A 23,445-nucleotide genomic window follows, 5' to 3' on the forward strand; every position below is an offset into this window, starting at 1 on the left:
GCAAAAGTATTCTGATGCATTGTGATATATATTGTTTCATTTGACTGCACTAAGACTTTCATATGACAATTTCATGGGTCACTATAAATAGTCAAAGAATACCTAAATGCATATAAAATAAAATAAAATAGAATAGTAAAAATAGAAAATAAAAATGTTGCCAGAGTACTTATCATCATAATCACAATCATTCACTATAGCCAAGAATTAAATCCCTGTTTAAAAAAATTATTAAAAATAAAAAAAGAGAACCTAGATACAAGTTAAAATATAATAAAAATGATGTCAGGATTATTATTATTATTATAATTTACTATAACAGAGGATTGTTAAAACAAAAATGATATACAAAATAAAACAAGATAACCAGATACAAGTTAAAGAAAAAAATAAGTACATATATAATGATAAAATAAGGACTTATATAATTATATAGGGATTTAGTGTATATACTAATGTATATATATATATATATATATATATATATAAACAATAAACGGACTGTAATGTATTATAATTCACGATAATGCATTACTGCTGTTAATTTACTTTTTTCTGTCATTTTTTATTTATATTTATTTATATTATATATTTATATTATCATAAGGCTCTGAGGAAATATTGCAACAATACACATAGACCCTCACTGGATCACAAACTCTCTGAAATCACTGAAAGTCTAACTGGAGGTCTCAGAAACTCCCAGAATGTTCTCATCTTACACTCGTATTTCATCTTTACAAATTTAAGATGCCCACGTTAATTAAAGTCTTTGATTTAAAAAATGGGCTTAAAAATACAATTTCCTATTTCCCGCACTGCCTAGTATCATCCTTGAGAGACAGCGTACTGAAACTCCATGATCCACACAGGCCTAACATCCAGAGACAAATGGCTCCTATCTCTGCCCTGCAGGTCTGCACGCCTCCTCTCTCATTGGCTGGCCGACCGCATTGAATCAAAACTCTCACTCCTTTATTCATTTATTTTGGTCATTCAAACATAAACGTGTATCGTTTAAGAGCAGGTCTATGGGGCGTTCAGCCATGAATAACGTACCTAGGTGCCTCTGATGTGAGGGGTGAATTCTGGTGGCGTGCCCTGTGAAATAGAGCCTTGTATCCATGATCAAGGCTGTGACCCTGTCAGTCTCTATTACCGAGCTTTATCACTTTCTGCTGGTCGTAAAAAACCCAGGGTGGGTTAATGATGAAATGGTGAGATGGGACACATGATTTGTAATGACCTAAAATCAAACGTGACACTGAATGTTAACCAAGAATAACAGTCATAAACTAGGTGACAAAAAGAGATTCAAATCGATGAATCACACTGCCAATACATCTGTCAAAATGACCAATAAAAGTTTAAACAATCAAACATCCACTTGTCAGTTGCTACTATTAAATTAAAATATATTGTAAAACATGCAGTGATGCGGTACTACTGTTTTCACCTGCATTGTTTAATTGGTTAAATTATAAAACAGAGGGCCTATGCTCTACAAGGAACCAAGTTCATGCTAAATTTAATATTAATTATGGCAGGGCCAGAAATGAACTTTTCCATTTAGGGGCAATATTGCCCCCTGGAATTGATTTCCAGGTGGGCAATAAGTGCGAATAGCCTTCTATATATATATAAACATGAATTGAACAGGGCAGAACTGCAATAAGACAAATCATTATTGTTTGAGATATTGTAATAATGATTATTAGGCTAATGTTGATTAATACAATACATGAATTGTCTCTTCCTTGTAGGCTACACAGACAAAACAAGTTAAGAACTCTTTATTAATCAGTTTATTGCTTTTTATGCATTAGAAAATCAAGACTTCACAATAGTTGTCTGAAAAAAAGTTTTCGAACTGGGAATAAATACAGAAAGCAAGTAAAAACATTACCCGTCACTGAAGCGGACCATGACTCTAGCATGAGTTATGCACTCCAACAACATTGTATCTGCACTTCGTTGTTTACGATGAGAATCCGCAAGAGTGCAAAATTCAGTGAAGCGTACACACTAAAAAATCTCCATATTACTGTTGTCGAAACTAAATGACTCTGATTGGCCATTACATTCATACGCTCAACAGAAATGCATGTGATTGGTTATGCTAAACGCTGCAAAAATTCATTTTTAATTCATTTTCACATCTCACATTATTTACAAAAAGTCATAATAGATTTAGTTTAATTGTGTAGGGACTAGGCCTCCAAGAATCTGGCGATACGATAGTATCAGGATACAGGGGTTACAATACGATATATTGCGATACAGTAAGACAGGCAATATATTGCAATATTTCTCGTTTATTAGGAAGTGCATCTAATTTTGATTCAGAACTAATCTTTCAAAAACAGTGGGATCTGCATTTGCATTTATATCACTATAAAAAAATATTTTTTTTGCACTAATCACCGCAGCGGGAGCCGGAATTATTGTATCATCTTGTGAGCTGGATTTGCTAATGCTAGCGATTCACCCTTGTTTGCGTCTCCCCGTCACAGTTTGCATTCTCAGATAACACTGTCATCTGACGGTCGGGTTTAAACCAAACACAAAGCCACTGACACGAATCTTGGATTTAAAGTTACATAAATATTGATACAGTGTTTTTGAGGATTAATACAGTGTTTTTGAGAAACGATACAGTATCGCAAAATATAATATTGCGATATTCGTGTGTATTGATATTTTCTTACACCCCTAATAGGGACATTTTGGTGGCATTTTTGCCCCAAGCTCCTATAATTTCCGACTTTGCTTGTGGGTCATGTCAAGTTTGTGCGATACTGGAGTTCCAAGCACCTCCATGTACAGTAACTGCTCCATCTCAGCCACTGCTTTCCAGCAGAGAGAAAGCATCTGCCATTATCATTTATAATTACAACTGACCCATGGGATCGGTGAGTATTTCTCATTGATTTCCGGTGCTCAGCTATGCTTTTCTAGGCAAACATGTCCTTTTCATTGCTAATAAAAATAGAACAAAGCCCTGACGAGGTCAATGTTAAATGCATCATCCGAGATTTAGCTTTCTGCTGAAAACAAGTATAATAAGGTTATTGTGATCCCCATCAAACAAAGATCTCAATAAAAATATTTTAAAAATTCTCCTTAACATTTTTCAAGGCACTTTAACGATTTACTTCAGTATCTGGTGCAACCTCCATGCTCTTTATTGTCTTGTGTTTTGATAGTAGTGGCATCCATTACAGGCTTTTACAGCTCGATCTAAAACCTAAGTTTCACTAAACAGTTTTGCAGGCTACATAAAATATGCAATTACAGTTTTTATGGCTTTTAGATTTTTAGCTCTGAGGTCATCTATATTCTAGTGTCCTCCTAAAATTTGTCAAAAAATAGATGCCCCCGTCCACGCAAAGACCACTTATTTTTATTATCTTTATTGAAATTAGAATGACGATCATAGAAGCATGCTCAACCTCAACATTGGATGGCTGTAATACTGTAAAAAAAACCAGGAAAAAAATAAATAAATGAAAAATAGAATAAATACAAATGACCAGCAAGTACAGTAGCAAATCATTTTTCATGGTTGTGACATAATCAACTCCATGTTCTTCTTTCAAAAGGAACAACAACAACAACAAAGAACTGAAAGCGAGTGATTACTGTATCTAAAATGTCAAGTGAAAAAGCTTTATAAAAACAGAAATGTAAGGATCAGACAATACATCACCTTTTCAAAAAGCCCATTAATCACTGTTGCCTCTAAAACAATCATAAGTGTTAGCATTCTCATGGTACACTGCAAAGCTCTGAAAGGAAAGTGGTGTCTTAAGATGTATGACTTACAGTACAGAAGAGAAAACAAGCAAATTGCTTTGCCTATACAGCAATTAGCACTAATTAGTCAGGCTGAGTCCTCCATTTTGGATTTGGCTCTCAGTGCACGTAGCACACCTTAATTGTCTCTCCTCAGACTAAAGCCTGCAGCTGAGAACACAAAGGCAATTCTTCAACCGCAGGAAAACAATGCTAATGCTAACCCTGGGAACAGCAGAATAACTGCTCAGGGGATGACCAACTCTTGACTTTACAAGGGGACGTTTGCTTTATTGTTAAATACAAGCTACTACATTAGCCATTGTCTTACAGTGGAAAAGCCTTTTACTGAGGCGAATATCGGTCCGCAGCATTAGGTGTTATCTTCTGACGGGAAAACAACACAGAGTTTGCTGCAACGCAGTCAAAAAGCGAAACAGCAGGATATGACAGAGCTCTTGGGAGAAGGCTTTACATAATTTATATCCCATATTCCCCCTCCTCTCTTAAGGGGCATTACCAGGAATGTCTAGCATTCCAACAGCCTAATGGTCATAAGCTGCTGTGAGTGTGTTGTGTGTATGTGTGCATTTAAAGGTCGATTATTTACAGCACAGGATGAGTCAACTAGACATTTTACGATAACTAGACCCACACGGAATCTGTGCCTGCACAGTTCTGCAAGAAAGCTCCGGAAATTAGCACACGATCTCAACATTGTGTTTATTTATTTAACATTATGGCCATTTTTATTGTTTTCAGCTACTCTTAGCTCTGTTTAACGCAGCAACAGAATTCAGAATACATACATCCAAGATAAAAAAACATTTTAATTTTCCCGTAATATACATTGCACATCACCTAATTTCTCAAAGAGTCTATAAAAGGTTTCTGGTCTACTCTGCTCTGATTGGTCAGACGGCCCAGTCTGTTGTGATTGGCCTACCGCTTACAGCGCTTGACAGAACCGAAATGACCATTACCATATCTGAATATCAGCTCCAGAGGCTTCCTCAATGCTCAATGCTAGGTATATAACAGCAAGTGAGACTGGAATTGATGATGACTCATTTTGGCAGTTCAAAATCAATTCTTTATTTTATGTGAAAATAACTTTATTTGTTGTGCACTTTGACCTTTAAAAACTTTCAGACCATTTACATTCACAAACAGCGTTATTACACACGGCATGAAAGGTTATATTTGAAAAAGCATAATAGGGGCACTAAATAAAATAAATTAATTACATAAATAATAAAATAAAATAAAATAAAGGCCAGCATGTAGCAAAGCATCTTTCATGTTTGTGACATAACTTATTTTTAGTTATTATATTTTTTTACCCTTAAAACATAATTTAAGTCTTGGGTGATTATTAAAATATGCGAGCTGACAAAATGTCAATGTTTAGCTGATATAAAAGCAATAATTATTCTCCTATCACCATGCATTTAGTGAGCAGTTTAGGAGTGCTCTTGGATCAATGTGTATAAGTGCATGGGAAAAAGGCTCAGAAAAGAGCACGTCTGTGTTGTGAAGGTAGGGATTATCTCTAGACGGCATTCAGAGAGCTTTTTAGGGCTTTACACTCAATATCATATCCACCCCACTCTACCTTCGCCTTAATAGGATAACCCCAACGTCTAATAAAAAGCACATAATTTGTGCCATTCCAGCGCCCGCCTCAGCCATGCAGCAAACGCAAGCCCCGCAGAGGGCAGATACACAGGCGGGCAGGTTAATGATGACACAGCCAGAATGTCAGGGTGCCGAGGGCACTCCATTCCTTCATATTACAGAGCTGCTGGAAACGGCTTAATGGACAGGATCCGAGGCCAGAGCGCAGCATGAGGGCAGAAAGACAGCGAGAGAGATCGAGACAGACGCGGACGAGTGGGACACGGGAGAGAAAGAGAAGAAAAAAAACTCTCCGGAGGGGATGGTCATTCTGAAGGCAGTGATATCCATCTGGGCGGGAAGAGAGAATGGGTGTGGAGAATAGAGAGATGCTGGATTTGGCACCAGATACGGAACATGAAAATACATACACCAGACCTCTCACTGGGAATAAGGACTCAACAAAATAGGTTTACAAATAGGTGTAAGACAAATTTATTTATACTATTCATTAAATGTTTTCTTTACACAGAAACGCGTTTTTGATGTAAAAAACGTGAGATGCAGGAGAGTGGAAAGTTGAACTTCTTTTAACTTAAGTGTCAAATTTTTAGAATGGGGTGTCATGTGCAAGACGCTGCAAAAGACGCGAACGAAACTGTTACACAATGGAAAAGTTCTGGGTGAAGGGTCATTGTCAAAAAACATTCTAGGTAAGAAATGAAGATCTTGACATAATCACATATTAAAAAACAGCCTCTTCTTACTCAGACCTTTTACCTGGAAGTATTTATCGACAACTTATTGCATTTTAAAAATACAAGTTTTTAACATTGATAACACCAATGACTAGAAATCAAGGGACAAATATTACTTTTTATAATAAATTATATCCCTAATTATTTAGTTTTACTTGTTCTTGAACTACCGCTTAACCCAGGGGAGCAAATGAAGGAAGGAAGGAAGGATGGAAGGAAAGGAGGAAGGAAGGAATGAAGGAAGGAAGGAAGGAAGGAAGGAAGGAAGGAAGGAAGGAAGGAAGGAAGGAAGGAAGGAAGGAAGGAAGGAAGGAAGGAAGGAAGGAAGGAAGGAAGGAAGGAAGGAAGGAAGGATCAAACAGAAGTATTTGAGGACAAACAGATGAAGGGGACAAGGGTCAAATGTTTTTTAAATGTGCAAAACAATAAGATTGTAACAATTTAATCAAATTCAATAATTATAGATTATGCCTTTCTTGACTGAAATAGTTCACATGACTGAAAAGCCAATGCACCTATTGTACAATATGATTATACTTCTGGAAATTTTTACATAATGCTTACAGTATAATATTACTGTGACTGCTTTAATCACTTCAGCAGGAAAATGTTGGCATATTCTGCAAAACATTACTGATTTGTTTATAATTACCAACCTATTATTACTAAGGCTTCCAAGACATTATCTATTATATTAATTAAGACAAGTTTGTGAGTCTCTCCCAGAAGAAGCCAAAATAAATAGGGAGGCCTTTAACATTTTATTTTTGCTTATGTTACTTTACCTTCATTTACTTTACAGAATTTGCATAAAAAACATTTTTTGCTGCTCTAAGGATGGCAAAACTGCCGTCCACATGCAGAAACAGAAATATGCCGGCGATAAAACAAAGGGGAATTTAAATGCTTTTTCCTTCTATAATACCCTGTCAACTCAACAGGCTTCGGATCAAGCACTTGACATTTATCGACATTTTAAGAGTTTTTCTCAGGTCAGGATGGTGTCAACCTCAGCTGCACAGATAATTCAGAAGAGCGATTGCGATTAAAAGGCATTTCCTCTTTTGCTGGGATGCTGGTCTCTATTTTCCTTGTAAACAGCTTGGCTACTTTGCCCAAAGGGATTTACTGAGGCCACGCTGGGAATGGAAGAAACATCTGCCTGCAGAAGGGTGTTCTGTTGTTTCCTGTCCTTGGTGCTCTGACAGCAGCGGTAAAAATGTCACTGCTGAGAAAGACTCATACAAGAGGCCTTGTACGGTTTATGACAAGGAAACTTCTTTGCTCTCAATATAACATTATCACACTATTACATGTCATCTTTTGTTATGCTCCTAATAGCAAGCATTTTTAAGGTATCACAGCTGTGCTCCAAGCAGGATCCAATGGTAAACAAAGCAAAAGAAAATGTTTTCCCTAAATACTGAAAAGTATTCATAAATATTTTACATGTTTAACTCCTCTCTATCGGCTACAGGGAAAGACTCACCTACAGAGTTATATATATATATATATATATATATATATATATATATATATATATATATATATATATATATATATATATATATATATATATATATATATATATAATTTCATTAAATGCAGTTCTTTTAAACTTTCTATGCATTGAACAATCTTGAAAATATCACATTTCCACAAAAATATGAATCATCACAACTGTTTTCAAAATGAAATATTTTTTATATATATATTATATATATTATAATGATTTCTGAAGAATCATTTGACATTGAAGAGTAATAACTGCTGAAAATTCAGCTTTGCCTCACAGAAATAAATTACAATTTTAAATACATTAAAATAAAAAACATTAATTTTAAATTGTAATAACATTTCAATATTACTGTATTTTACTAGCCTGGGAAAACCCAGACCACTTCCGGCAAATTTAGATTTGCTCTGCTAGTGGGTCTGGCAAAGAGCCCATTGAAACCCATTTCCAATCCGTCGAAATCGTGGCACCAATCAGAAACGTTGGGGCGGGCTTTACACGATGACGACAGAGCAGAGACGGTGACGCAGATTTTGTACATTACAAAGATGGATGCCGCCGTGGAACATCACAACATCACTCGTTCGAATCAGCTATCGCGTCTGTTTCAAGCGATTTAAAATAGTCATTTTCGTTAACACAAACAGAGAATTGCTGAGAGTCTCAGATGTTTCTCCGTCGCTCTGCATACGTCATGTCATTCATCGCTCTGATTGGTTTTAGATCTATCCGACGTCCGTTGGTGACGCCCCTGTGGAAATGAATTGTCTATGGAGCTTTGCCAGACCCTTACTCAGTTACAACTGAGAGTGGTCTGGGTTTTCCCAGGCTAGTATTTTACTGTATTTCTGATCAAATAAATGCAGCATTAATAAAATCTTACTAATCCCAAACTTTTGAATGGTTGTATAAATGTGTATGACATTTATTGTTGCTCAGTGAATTTTCGCAGACGAAATCTAGTCATTACGATAGGAATCCATGAGATCAGGAATTTGTGTAAGGGCGAAAGTTTCCCTCAGGCATATTTTGAAACGGGTTCAAGTTGGTCACACAAATTCGCTGGGTTAACCAACAGAAAGCTGCTTGGTTTGAAAGTGAATTGTGTGTGAGCTACACTATTGACAATAGACAATGGAACTTTTTTTACTATGAAATGTCACAGAAACTTCACCAATGTGGCAGCACCTTAAAGGTATACTGTGTAGTTTTTTAAGTATTTTATTAGCTAAAATCAATGTTTTTATTCATAAATATGTCCTCATTGGTGTAAAATTACCTCTGCCAATTATCTGACTTATCCTCGTAAGCGAATAATTTTGTATATTTATTTACATTGGACGGGTAAGTCCAAGGAGGCTTCCATGTCGTTCCGCCATTTTGAAAAACTATAATAGCAGAGAGGGACAAAAAGCACTAGCCTACCCCAACACATTTCCACAGCGCGTTTTCGTTCAGAGCCAGCATAACGTGACTGAACCCAGCTGAAACTGACAAGGAGATCAGCGAGAGGCGCTTGTCACTGTCCCGGCAAATTTGAAAGGCCGAGCCACAGGAGAAGGAATCCTTGTCGCCAAAAATGTTTGTTCGTTGTGTGTCAAGTTGCAGTTTGTTTGAAATAACGAACCTCAATCACCCAAAAGAAAACTCGACGAAGTGCTATTGGAAGACATGTTGTCATAGCTTAACGGCTACCGTAGTTGCAACACGCACTTGAAAAAGCGAGGCGCTAGAGAGCACTATTTGTTTGAATGCAAAATACAATGTATTTTACATTTTTACAGTGTACCTGTAAAGCATTCTACATTAGTCACTTATGTGGTTCGATTTCAGTTAACTTAGACTGCTGCCTATGTAGACTTACAAGGTCGCTGACTAGGTTTTGAAACCGAGCTAAAATCTTCATCCCTTCTGTCTCCCGCTGTCTCCTTTTTCTACCATAGTGTGCATTTCCCATAGGCGTGCAGTCAACACCCACTCCTCAGGCCCTGAGGGGGAGCAATCAGAAGACGGACAATAGCAGAGCCCTGCACCTGCACCAGAGACGCTCTTCTGTCCCGCCACGGAGGGGGGGTGGACCCTCAAGATCAGTTTCCTGACGCCCCGACTGGTTGCGCACTGAAATTCTTGATGACAACAACATATTGCACAGGAAGTGCTTCAAATGCAAAATCAATCAGCTTTCCTGTGCCAGGGAATGATTTAGACATGAGAACAAGTCTCCTTGTTTGCCACCGTTTTAACAGATCTTCTGAAGTGAAAAGAGGCTTAAGCTTTGGCACATCAACAAACTGAAGAGACACCATTTTTGAAGCGTTCCTCCAAATGTTTTAAAATCAAATGTTCCCCAGATAAATTCTATATAAAACATCTTTTAAGTTGCTAAGTGCTTATTTGGTCCCCACTGAGTATAATTAAAGATGTTCCCTGAATTCTTTCATGTCTGGCTTCAGATTTATTGCCGAGACAATTAGAGTAATTATACTGCTGGAGTCTGGTCTGGCTGTTGGTCGCAACAGTGCTGGCAAGGCCTGACTTGTGCCCAAAATGTTTTCTTATTTTCTCATACTTAATTGCAAAAGCAGCACACCTTTGTTGTACATGTTTAAATCATTTAGACCAGGTGTCTTCAACCTTCTGAGGCCACTGACCCCTTTGGTGGACAGCCAGAGACCCCTGTTACATCATATCTAAAATTGAGTGTCACATTTTAAGCCTGGCCTATAATACGATGCGTAAACTTAATGTATATACATTATTTGCTATGATGCTCACATTGCAAATCAATTACAGAATTGAAGGACAATTATACATTTAGCTAAATGTTAACTTCTTAACATAGTGAATTGGTAGAAGTGGTTGAACATAATATTGTATTTTATGTGATGCATTTTTTCCTCAAAGATCTAATAATAATAATTGCCAGACCCCCTGCAGTACAGTTGCAGACTCCCTAACTGAGACTAATGCAAACCTCTTCTCCGTAAATACACGTTAGATTACTTTCTGTTTAAAAAGTCAACACATCACAATTGCACTACTTTAATCCAGAGTAATATTTTAGTATTCCTTCCAGCCCCCATAACAAACCTCATGCCCAGGTAAAAATGCAGCCGTAAGCAATGAACAGGAAAAAAAACTCCCTGAGTCTGTGGTAAGCATCCCACCATGAAATTAGGTAAATTAGTGGGTGGAAAAGTAAAGCGAGAGTTGATAAGAAGAGCTCTAGAAATTAAAGGGCAAGAAAAGGCCCAGCCCTGGTTACAACAGTCTAACGTAAAACAAACACTGGCGTTCGCAGACATTGCGTTTTCACTCCTCACTTACACTCTAAAAAATGCTGGGTTGTTTTAACCCAATTTTGGGTCAAATATGGACAAACCCAAACGTTGGATTAAAAATGCATTATAAAAATGTAACCCAACGGCTGAGTTTGTCTAGATATTTGACCCAAAATTGGGTTAAAACAACCCAGCATAGTGCCGCGAGGGCTTCCCCTTCAGGAGTGTTTTCAAAAATAATATTCCAAGTTCAATATAAAGTTAAGATCAATCGATAGTATGTAATGCTGATTAACACAACACACTTCGATTCGTCCATCATTTTCTGTAAAAAAAAATCAGTGTTACAAGCGTTCAATGTTGGAAGTGAACGGGGTCAAATTTGGGAGGATTTAAAAACAGAAATGTAAATATTTGAAGAAAAAAATGTAAAAGCACACAACTGTTCACTACTTTTTAAAATGTTTACTTTTATTCAGAAAGGATTTAATTGATCAATAGTGACAGTAAATAAGTTTTTTTTTTTTTAAATAAATGCTATTATTTTTTCAAAGAATCATGAAAAACTATACATCAAGGTTTTCACAACAATATTAGGCAACATTAAGCAGCTGTTTTCAGTATTTGTTAAAAATAAGATTTTTTTTTGTTTAAACGTTCAATTCTTAGAGTTGTAAAGTTGTGCTAATCATTTTTTTTATGCATTTTTTTTACTGTACAAAGAAAAGCACTTTTTTTTAAGTTCATAGATTGGCCCTATTCACTTCCATTGTAAGTGCCTCAAGTCGAAATTATTTTTGTGTTTTTTGCCACAAATGCAGTTGATTGATAACTTATATGGAACCTGGAAAATTCCTTTAAGGTTTATCTGATTCTTTTTATAGTTGTGAAAAGATGGCAGTCTGGCAACTGTAATTAAATCAACACAGACTAAAGAGACAAAGGCTTCTGCACTTCTGAGATCTAACACAATGAAATATATCTCCGTTCAAAGGGTCAAAATACTCTAAAATTCAATTGAAATCACACGCTATTGACCGTGCGGTGAGAACATGGAATCCAGTAGCTGGCCGTAGCACAATAGGAAACATATCGGCCACACTGAGGAAAGCAGTGCCAGAATCGAAATCATTAAACATTTATAGAAACAGTCTGAGATGCTTTATAGACGGGGAAAAAAACAAGTTTGTGAGAGAAAGCTTGGATTAACTACACTTTTGATGCTGGCTTGGTTTGAAGAGTTCAGATTTTCCAACTATACAGAAGTTCCTTTCATAATTCCCAGAGCATAGACACAAAAGACAGGGGAAAGAAGGAAAAAAAACACATTTGCTAGGCTGCAAGCCCTGAAATCCTCAGCAGTCCCACTGGTAGAGTGAAGTACGTGGCATACTGCCTTTCCGAAGAGCGAGTAGATTACAGGATATATAGATTATAGACAATAGAGAAATATCCTGCAGGTCCCTCACTCTTTATACAGTATGTGCATACATAATGTTTTTAGGTATACTGGTTGTGCAAGTTTTCATTAACTTTCTGACCCCACCAAAAAATAAAATAAAATAAAAAATCATACATTTTACTTTTGTAATGACTCATTAGGATTATATAATGCGTGTTGGTTAAGCTGCTTTTTAGGAGGTACTGTGTTTGTAGAGACAAGGATTATGGAGAACTTTGAGACGGTTTCTCAATAAGAGCTTTTTGGGTGTTGGCTTTTGTGAAGGTGTGTCTGTGAATATTCTGCGCATGACAAAAGCCTCTGAATCCTCTAACTGAGCAACAGCATTATTCTAATGCCCGAAATATAATGGCTGCATCATTGCATCATTGGAGATTAGACACAAAACCATGTGCATCAACCAAAAAATTAGACTCCAAAGCTCATATTTGCATATGCTGTACCACAAATGGGGTCACATGTTTTCTCAGGTCTATTGCCTATTTCTGCAATCCTGAGTAAACAGATCAATGGGGTTCTGCAAGCTGTTTTGCTAGTGCTGTTCAGTTATTCGCCTACATCTCCCAGTCTAACAGCACATTAGCACTATGCCTATAGTCTAAGATGCAGACAATTGTCACTCTTTCAACAGATGGTAATCTATTGTTGGGTCATTCCTGTTATGCAGTACCTTTTGACTTTTAAAAATGTAATATATTTGAGTTGTAATTTGAGGTAGTATTTCTATGAAAAGGGTATGGCAGGCTATCAACAAAAAAGATATGCTCTGGTCAAGCTCAGCTACTTGCACTTTATTAATTTGGACAATAAAATGAACAGGATGGAATCGAACAGGGTGGAAATAAAGAGCTTAAGTTAGCCTTATATGACTGTGTTCATTTTGACATATTTTTTAACTCTCTTTTGAAAGGTTATCATACCAATTTGACATACCCAGATTGAATGTGAAAACAATAAAATACCATAGAACATTGCAATTTTTTAAAATTCATAGCTAATAATGATGTTTTGGCTGTAGTTTTTCAATTAAAATGATGTCACTTCCTGGAGTATTAAAGACCTGATTTCTGTTAGTTAATGGGTTATTACAAAAGATTAGGAAAATATATACTTTACCATTCAAAAGTAAAGGTTTTTTTTAAAGAAAGATATTACTTTTACTTCTATTCAGCAAGGACACAACAAATTGATCAAAAGTGACAGTAAAGACATTTACATTGATACAAAAACTGTATTTCAAATAAATGCTGTTCTTTTGAACTTTCTATTCATCAAAGAATCCTGAAAAAAAAATAATGTTTTCCTCAAAAATATTGAGTACTGTTTTCAAAATTGATAGTAATGAGACATTTTTCTTGAGGACCAGGATCTGAAAATTCAGCTTTGCCATAACAGGAATAAATTACACTTTAAAATGTATCAACATAGAAAACAGTTATTTAAAATGTAAAAAAAAATTACAAATAATAATAATAATAATATTTATAATAAAATAAATATTTTACCATATATTCAAAATTTATATATTTTTTAACTTTCTTTTACTGCATTTGAAACAAACAAATTAAGCCTTGGTGAGCATAAGAGACTTCATATGATGAAACCAGAATATTTCTCATTCTGAATCAAGAATATTTTTTAATAAACTAAATTTTTTATGTCAGAAGTTAGTGTACCTGGAGACAAGTGGAATCTTCTCAAAGCAAACTGGGGAAATGAATCAAATATTACCCCATGTTTGTTCACATAACTGTAATACCATGATAAAAAAAAAAAAAAAAAATAGAACTAATATGAATTCAATCCTCAAACATTGTGAGTTCCAATATATATTAAGACATATATGATGGGGAGACATAAAAATGTACGGCACAGTAGGAATGACCCTGCGATGTTATTCTCTTTTCTCTTGATCCTTCACTATGAAAGTCTATGGAGAGGAGCAAAGAGCCCTGATGCAGAGGCTTAAGAGGTACAATGCACCGTGCTTTTCCTGGATATAGTGAAGCGCTTATCACAACACAAACAAGTATCTGCGGTAATCCTGGAAGAAGCAGAAGGAGAAATAGAAAGAATGTGAGGGAAGAAGCGAGAGAGACAGGGTAAGAGGGAGGGAGTCCGCCTGCTAACACAGATTAGTTGTGGGCATTTGAATCCAAGGCCAGTTACATCATTTATTTTGTCTACCCAACCTCGCCGTTACACAAGTGAGAGGAAAGTAAAGAGGAAAGTCAAGGCCATTCAGCCGAGCAGTCCTCGTCCTCCACAGTTTAGCTCTATCTGAAGCTGTGGAACACATGTCTTCAAAGCTTCGGTGTTGCTCATAAGCTGCAGTACACTGCAGAGAACTACAATGCGTCACAGAGTTAGTATTAGTGTACTCTGTTGTCCCCTAGGTGTGTGCATTCTGTTGTCCCCCAATTATCCCTTTCATGCAGGGTTATGTTTCAGACACTCTGGAACATTCAGGGCCAATTAGGGAATTTGTCCTACTGAGAACAGATAAAATCGTGCATGTAACGCCTGTGCTGTTATAATTAAGAGTGACAATCAAGAATTTTAACAACTGTGAAAACAGTATTTTACCTTGTGCCTCATTATCAGATAATTATTCCCCGAGGTGCTCGGCTGACAGTAACTACAGGTTATAAAATAGATCCGTTTCTGCTGTTGTGCTCTGTGATGCTTATATATACCCATCTGCTTTTAAAACTACACCAACAGACAGACACTACATAACAGAGATTGGCTGATATTGTTTTTGTAAACGTTTGTTTTTGGGAGAGAAAAAAAATGGTAAAACGGACAAATTAATAATAATTAGTAGTAGTAAAGTAGTCGTAGTAATAATACATTTCAAACCCTTAGTACACAGTAAATGATATGATCAATAAGTTATGATAACATATGTTTTTACATTGCTTTAACTCAAAATACATTCAACACTACATTTTTTTTAAGTCAGTTTAATGTTATTTAAGTTGAAATGACTTAAACATCCAAGTTGATTGTACTTAAAAATTGAAGACAGCTACATTTTTTCAGTGTACCACAACTAAATATATTATGCATTATAAATATTATTTTTATTATTTTATTATCTCATTTATTTTTATTTAAATTAGACTACACTTAGCTGTTAGACTTCATTCAACACAAAGTTAAAAATAAATTTTAGACTTCCAAACAACAACGATGTATGCCATTATATTTATTTTCATACATATATGTTGACTCACTGCTAAGTTTAAAATGTTACATATTTCTTAAATTAAGTACGTTACTTCATATATGAACACTCCCTTTTGAACGCACAGTTGCATTGTTGGGTGCAAATCTTTAGAGATCCACTAAATTATGCTATTTATCGATGGTCCCAGTATTGTTGAAACGTATCAGTAAAAAATATTGGTCAAATCAACCTCTCTCTAATAAATTAACACTGCAAACAAAACTGAGAAAGTTAATTATTTAAAGCGACATGGAATTTCATGGGCCATTAAGCTGGTATGATTCACTTTTTTTTTAGTCCTGCAAAAAGGCCTTGATAAAGACAGACTGTCTTAGACAGGACAAGAACTAAGCAAAAGCACTACAAATGTGAGTGAGCTCTGAGCTGTCTTATGGTAGACTTAAGGTCTGTCATGAGAGACATATCTGGGATGGGAACAGATCTGTGTAAACTGCACTGCCAGGGTAGATATCATTAACCTTGTGGATGCACAAAACCTCAGAGCATTCAGACAGTAATACTTTATGACAGACACCCCTGAAGTACATGCTTCTGAGACTATGAATCAAGCATCGGTGTAAACCACATGAAATAACTAAGACGCTTTCAGCAAGATCCTGTGGCTACTAAACACAACGCATAAAGACAAGTTAATGGCACCGGGGCTTTTCCAAATGGACAGATCGAGTGTCTCGCCAACTGGTCAGTCAAACATAGTCCCACCCGAACCCAAGCCAATGTGGTTGTGTTGTGATGTTCGAGATGCACAGAACCACAGTGTTAACATTTCTCAGGAAGTGATCCTTCAAAAAAAATACATATTTATATAAATCTGGGATATAAGAAAGTATTTGAACATTTAAAAAAATTGCACACTTCAGCTTTATAGATTTTTTTATTTGTTGTGTAATTTAATTGCAATGCCTTTTCAATGTAAACATGTCTTTTTCACACACAATACAAAATCAATATCAACAAGAAAGTACAACGGGCAGTAGTTTGTATTATATGCATAAGTGATACATTTAGTGAGAGAGTATCTGCTTTGGTTTGTCATGGGCCAGGATTAGGCTCAGGCTATTTTTCATTCCCAGTCCAGCCCTAGTTAATGTTACAGCAAAACAAATTCTCGAAGTATGGACAGCACAAGGGGTTGTCAAGTAGTGGGTGTGAGCTATTTTAGATTATTGCAGTTTTATAAAAAGAATGATTGACTCTGACATCCATGTTTGCAAATGCTGAAACTTCATTAGGAAATAAAAGCTTTTATTTCGATGATTAGGTCCAATGTTCACTGGCCTACCATAATTTTTTACTCCTGAATGGAAATCATGTAGTTTTAAGGCAATGGGAATGCAAGGGAAAATAATGAAATCTCAAAAAATGCTTGTCTTGTCAAGATCACTTTTCAATAACACATGGACTTTATTATGGCGCTTTTCCATTACCAGTACCAGCTCAACTCGACTCGACTCATCTCGCTTTTCCCTCCGTTTTCCATTGCAGATAGTACCTCCACAATAGTACCTGGTCGTCATAGCGACGCGACACACACACAGGACAATGGAGGAAATCGAGTGTATGCTGTTTTACATAATATTAGTAATGGGTATATCACGCAATCTCTGACCAAACTATTTAAAAGTGACGGGGTTATTCAGGATACTCCGTCTGGCGCGTGCAATGATGACGCAGTGAATAGTGACGATTCTCTCTGACCAATCAGCAGTCTGCCGTGTTTTCACATCACATTTTAGTTTCGCCTCAGCTCGCTCAGAACCTCGTGGTTGGTGAAGGTGATTCGAAAAAAAGTATCTGGAAGTAGGTACAGGTACAACTTTTACACAGTGGAAAACCAAACAAAGGCGAGTCGAGTCGAGTCGAGTCGAGCTGGTACTGTGTAGTGGAAAAGCGCCTTCACTGTTTGTTTTTAGGATGACAAAAAGTTTTAAAAATAGACTTTTCAAGATGGTCTGATTAAAAGGTCTAACAGTGCTCATCAATGACAAAATGGTTGAGATGGCCAATCAAATCATAGAAGGCGGGCTTTACTCTACACAGAAGCCAAAACGTGAATTGCAGCATGACTTTTTTAGAAATGTTAAACAACATAATATCCAGTGATGCAAACTACTTGTTTTTTTGTTAATATTTCTCCATTTTGAATTGAAAATATAGGTTGTAATTTATGCAATTCAATCAAATGGATTATTTTACAATAAATTCTTTAACTGTTTTCTGTCTTTTATACATCATTAACTATAGTAACATACTGTTACATTATAGTATAATATTAAAGTCCCCAATTCTTGTTTTTTATGCAATATTGTGTTTATTATAAATGATTTCCATGCAATCCAGCAAAATCTATATTTCAGGGTGGTCCAGCTAAAGCACACAGATGTTACACAGTAAACAACTAACAAAAAGCTGATTGGTTCTCTTAACTGAGGGGTGGGACTTCCATTCTCAAATATATTTTTTTACAAGTGGTCTGTCTCTTTCTCCTTGGTGAAATTCTCACCTCTAGAATAAGTTTTACATGAGCATCTCTCATCAGTCAAACAGCTAAACGGGCAGCAACGGAATGACTCTTCAGATTAGCTTAATCAATGACAGCATGTTTGTCCAAAAATCCTGTCTAGTGTAACCAGGGAGGAGCTAATTATGGATGAAGCATGTCAGTGTTTCTGAGGAAGTGGGGCTGCAGTCAGCTTCATGGTGGATCAACACTAATGGAGGTTTCATGAGTGAGAGATTACAGGCAAACACTCATTCATCCGATTCTTTTAATTCAAACTCTCTGAAACTCATAGTCATGCACACAGACTAAGATGTTCTCTATCTAGTTGTTCTCAACTGGTGGCTGCAGACAACATGGGAAAAAAACAATGCTAAATGTGAATAATAAAATGCACTTAACTGTATAATCAACCATAGTTAGGATGACAAAATAAATATGCCAAATATGCCTCAAAAACTAAGAACAAAACTACATATGGTAACAAAAACACCATTTTTAATATGCTTTACTTTTTTGGTTTGTGGCCACAACACAATGTTTTTTATTTTTTTATTTACACACCTAAATACAAGAGAAAACAAAATGTGACATTCAAGCTATATTAGAATAATCTGTGAATAATAGAAAAATATTGTTTAGGGATGCACGATACATCGGCCACCATATCGGTATCAGCTATAATATTTTAAATTGTAATGTTACCGTTATAGGCCAGAAAAAAAAATATGGCGGATATATTAAAGCCGATAAATAATGGATTATTTCCTTCAGTGGAGACACTTCAGATGCTCACTGTTCACCAGGATGGTTTTGAATGGCTTAAAATATGATTGAAATCACTTAAAAAGGAAAATACAGTTAAGTGCAACACGTGCAGCGCAAGTCTGTCATATAAGCTACATAAAATTATAATGAGAACATTATAATTGTGTGCTTGTGACATGGGTTTTGATGGTGAGTCTTTTGTTTTGTGATCAAAACAATAAAAAAATTATATAAAAATGTGGAGCTAGATTTATCGGCCAATATATCGGTTATCGGCTTTCAGAGGTGGAAAGTAACGGATTACATTTACTCGCGTTACTGTAATTGAGTAGTTTTTTTGTGTACTTCTACTTTTTTAAGTAGTTTTTTTAATCTGTAATTTTACTTTTACTTAAGTACGTTTTGTTTGAAGTATTGTAATTCGCTCCATTTTAAAATCATATCCGTTACTGAGTAAAAAATAAATAAAATAATAATTTTCAAGGAAAAAAAATAATAATAATCGCGCTCCGGAAACTACTGCATTGATTGAAGGGCGGGAGAACCGTCTATCTATGGGAAAAACAAACGCGCATAAAAGGTGATGCAGACCCGCAGCTGAAAGTGAAACGCCGTCGAATTCTTATGAAGCGAACCATATGGCCAGTATGTGAATAGGCTACTTTAGATGTAGGAAAAACGCGTGGTTGTCCTCGAGGATAGATAGCCTATCCAATGTGCAAAAAGTGTGGACGCAATGTGGCTGCAAAAGGATGAAACAGAACACCATCCATCCGTGCAGATAAGGGTATGTCCCGTTTGCAGAGTGAATCCCGGAATCCAGTCTTGAAAATTCAATTTACATAACGCAGGTGCCACGTAAAACACGCAATGATGTAGTAGGCTATATTAATAAATTGAAAGTAGAGCTGTGCAATAAATCCAATCGCGACATGGTCTCTGAATATTAAAGCGCAAAAAGACTGCTATGTAAATATGCTTGTTCTGCGTGCCTCTGTGTGAATGAGCTGCGTCGCGCCTACTACATACTCAAGTATGCCTGATGCTCATTGTGTTTTCAGCCTCTCACAAACAATATGAGGACATGAATAGGCTACATGAACATTTAGAGAGCTGCTCTGAGAGAACGCCTAATGAGCATTTTCATCATTTTGTTTGAGAAAAACCATTGTCAAATACACTCTGAAACAGGTCTTCACTAGAACCCGTCAAAATAAAAGTTTAGTGTAACTAGGAGAAATTATGATAGAAATATATTACTATTGTATGCCTATAGAACATACTTCTCAAAATAATAACAAGAATAATTTGAATTTAAAAAGATTTAACATTATTTAAGGAATATCTTTTTTTGGGTCCATGGTTTAATTTAATAAATCTGTTCTGCAGAACTTTCCCAAAAAATAAAAGGATACAGTTTACATTTATTGGTATTAAATCATAAAAAGAAACATTCATTTTCTGAATAAAATACATTTCATAGGAGTATTCTTAAACATTTTAATAAATTATTAATGTTAAAAATAGTTAATCTAATGGTCATTGGTCAGTTATTGAATTTAGTTGATTAGACATGTTTTATTGAAATTTTAATAAACAAAACAAAAACATAATTTTAAGTTTGTTATAATAAAAGCATTGTTAAACCAAAAAAACTGTTTTCATTCATTTAACTGTCATTTTTTAACTGATGATAATAATAATAATAACAATAATTTATTATAACCGTTTATTTATTTATTAATTGATTAAAGGGGGGTTAATAAAGGCCTTCTGAAGCGAAGCGATGAGTTTGTGTCAGAAAAATATCCATATTTAAAACTTTACAAAGTAAAATAACTAGCTTCCGGCCACACGAACATACAGATTCCACTTAAAGGGCACCTATTATGCAAAATTCACTTTAACATGATGTTTGAACATAAATGTGTGTTGGATTTATTTTACATCTTGTGAAAAGGGGCATAATAGGTGCCCTTTAAGTCTAAAGCTACGCCATTACGCACTACGCTACTTCGACGTCATAAGTTGTGCTTTAGACGCAAGTAGACTGCGTTTGGCCGGAAGCTAGAATTTTACTTTGTAACATGTTAAATATGGATTTTTTTTCTTAAACTCATTGCTTTGCTTTAGAAGGCCTTTATTAACCCCCCAGAGCCGTATGGAGCACTTTTATGATGAATAGAGGCACTTTAATGGACTTTTTAAATATAACTCTGAAAGAAGAATGTCATATACACCTATAGGATGACTTGAGTAAATCATGGGCTTATTTTCATTTTTGGGTGAACTATCTCTTTAATAGTAATATTTTCTGAGACATTGCCATACTGTGAAAATCTCATACCGTTACGACCCTACACGGGAGAGCCCCCCACCCCACCCCACCCCGCTGTTAAAAAAGTAACTAAGTAACTTTTACTCTGAGTAAATTTTAAATTAGCTACTTTTTACTTTTACTTGAGTAGATTTTTAGACCGGTACTTTTACTTGTACTTAAGTAAAATTTCATTTAAGTAGTAGTACTTTTACTTGAGTACAATATTTTATTACTCTTTCCACCTCTGTCGGCTTTCAACTAAACAATTATCGGTGCCCAAATTTTCATAACGGTGCATCTCTAATATTGTTGGACCAATACAGTTCATATTAATACATTTTCAGTAAAAAATCCAGTAAACTTTTGTCAAATAAACTATTTCAGTATTTGAATTGACATTTGATTTCCATTGACTCTTACAAACTGAGTCCTAAAGCAAAACCAGTGGAGAACCACTGCTCAAAGTCAGTGTTGTGTGCTTGTCGTGTGATATTAACAGGGATATGTCAAACAATGCAAGCAGATGAGAACAATTGTGTTGTTGTCCATTCACCTCTATCTCAGAACAGAGGAAGATCCATTTTTAAGCATTTCATGCCTCAGAGAGCAGCCTTTAAGACGCGTCTGTTTGCTATTGAAATCTCCTTTATCTTTAAATAGTGCTTGAGCAATGATGCATTCAGAGGAGCTCGCCTCTCCTACATTGAGTTCTTGTATCTTTTCTTTATTAAACCTTGAGGAGCCCAACTGTGGAAGTTCTTAAAAACTATCACTCCCTCTGATCTGTCCACCCACTAATCCACTCACGCACCCATTCATCACAGAGTTTCATTAATTCTGTTAAATAGCCTAAGTACAAGCCTAAGCAGAAACCACAGAAGAATTCCAGACCAAATTACCTGCTTTTGAGACCAATCAAGCTGCTTTTATTCTATCAAATGATCATAGCGAATTTAGCCGGTTTTCTATTTCAGGAGCTCAGTTCCTCTGCCAAAAACACACGCTATAAATGAATTGAACATTTAATGCTGCTCCACACCTATGGTTTCCTTTGTTCTTTAGATCACAAATAGAGATGTTACTTATGGTTTTTAGGCTGCTCGTTTCCATACAATGAAAGCGAATGGCAACTATGTGCCAAAAAATATGAACCATATGATCTTTCTCTTGTGTTTAGAGTTTGACAGCCTCTGGTCACCATTCGCTTTTTTATTGGGAGGAAAAGAGCAGCAGGAACATTCTCATAAACATCTTATTTTGTGCTCCAGGGAAGAAAGAAAAATATCCAGGTTTGGAACAACATGAAGGTGAGCAAATGATGAGTTTTCTATAATTTCTCAGCTAATATGCTTAAGAGAATTAAAGCTGATTAGGAAATTTCCTCAAGCTGTACAGTAATATAGGAAGATCTGAGTGTGTGGCATATTTGAACATGTGGGCATGAATCAAAACGAAAGAAACTTGTCCTACTCAACCACAAGTGTTGCAAGAACACGTCCTTGCCTGACTAGTCAGAGAAGGCATGGAAAGCACGTAGACAAATCAGTTCATGAAAACAATATTTACAAAATGTAATTACAAGCGAAGGCAGAGATGAGTAAAGACGTTTGAAGTTTCATCTTGACTTTGATTACATTAGCAATGTGCTAGCTGGCAAACATCTGAGATCGTGTCCTCAAAGAAGGTCGAGCGAGTCCTGGGTTTCAAACTATCGGTGAAAAAGGAGAATGCAAGAGAAAAGATGATCTCAAAAGCAAGATGGGGGTGAAATGTTTCGCTTGTGGCTGGAAAAGAAATGTGTCTTTGTTGGTCTGTGCTAATTATAGCAGGAACAGCCTGGGCTCAGACCTCCTCTCTCTAATAACATTTATCAGCATCTTGCCACCAAAGACCCATTGTTCTCATCTCTCCTTAAATACTCCCCAAGAACAAACCAAGAACATCTCTGAACGACTGAATCCTCTGGGACACATGTGCCTCCTATTTGGCTTCCTTAATTCTGAAAACATTATCGAAGAATACAGAAAACAACATGGACATTTTACATTCGTCTATATAAAGTTTAAGAATATTGATCAACTCTTCGATTTCAAGCTCACACACGGAAACGCATCTCATATTAAAGTTTGTCAATGCTAATGCGTGTCTTTATGAATACAGGATGTCTGCAGTCTG

At 35.9% G+C, this 23,445-nt stretch overlaps 1 protein-coding gene across 1 annotated transcript in view; it reads right to left on the reverse strand.

The window, feature by feature from the left end:
- The window catches only part of fam20cb (FAM20C golgi associated secretory pathway kinase b), a 54,450-nt gene that overhangs the window by 27,090 nt on the left and 3,915 nt on the right, over positions 1–23,445 (reverse strand). The gene's annotated exons all lie outside the window — the stretch shown is intronic.

Source organism: Phoxinus phoxinus, assembly GCF_949152265.1.
Source record: "Phoxinus phoxinus genome assembly, chromosome: 21".
NCBI classification, from domain to species: Eukaryota; Metazoa; Chordata; class Actinopteri; order Cypriniformes; family Leuciscidae; genus Phoxinus; species Phoxinus phoxinus.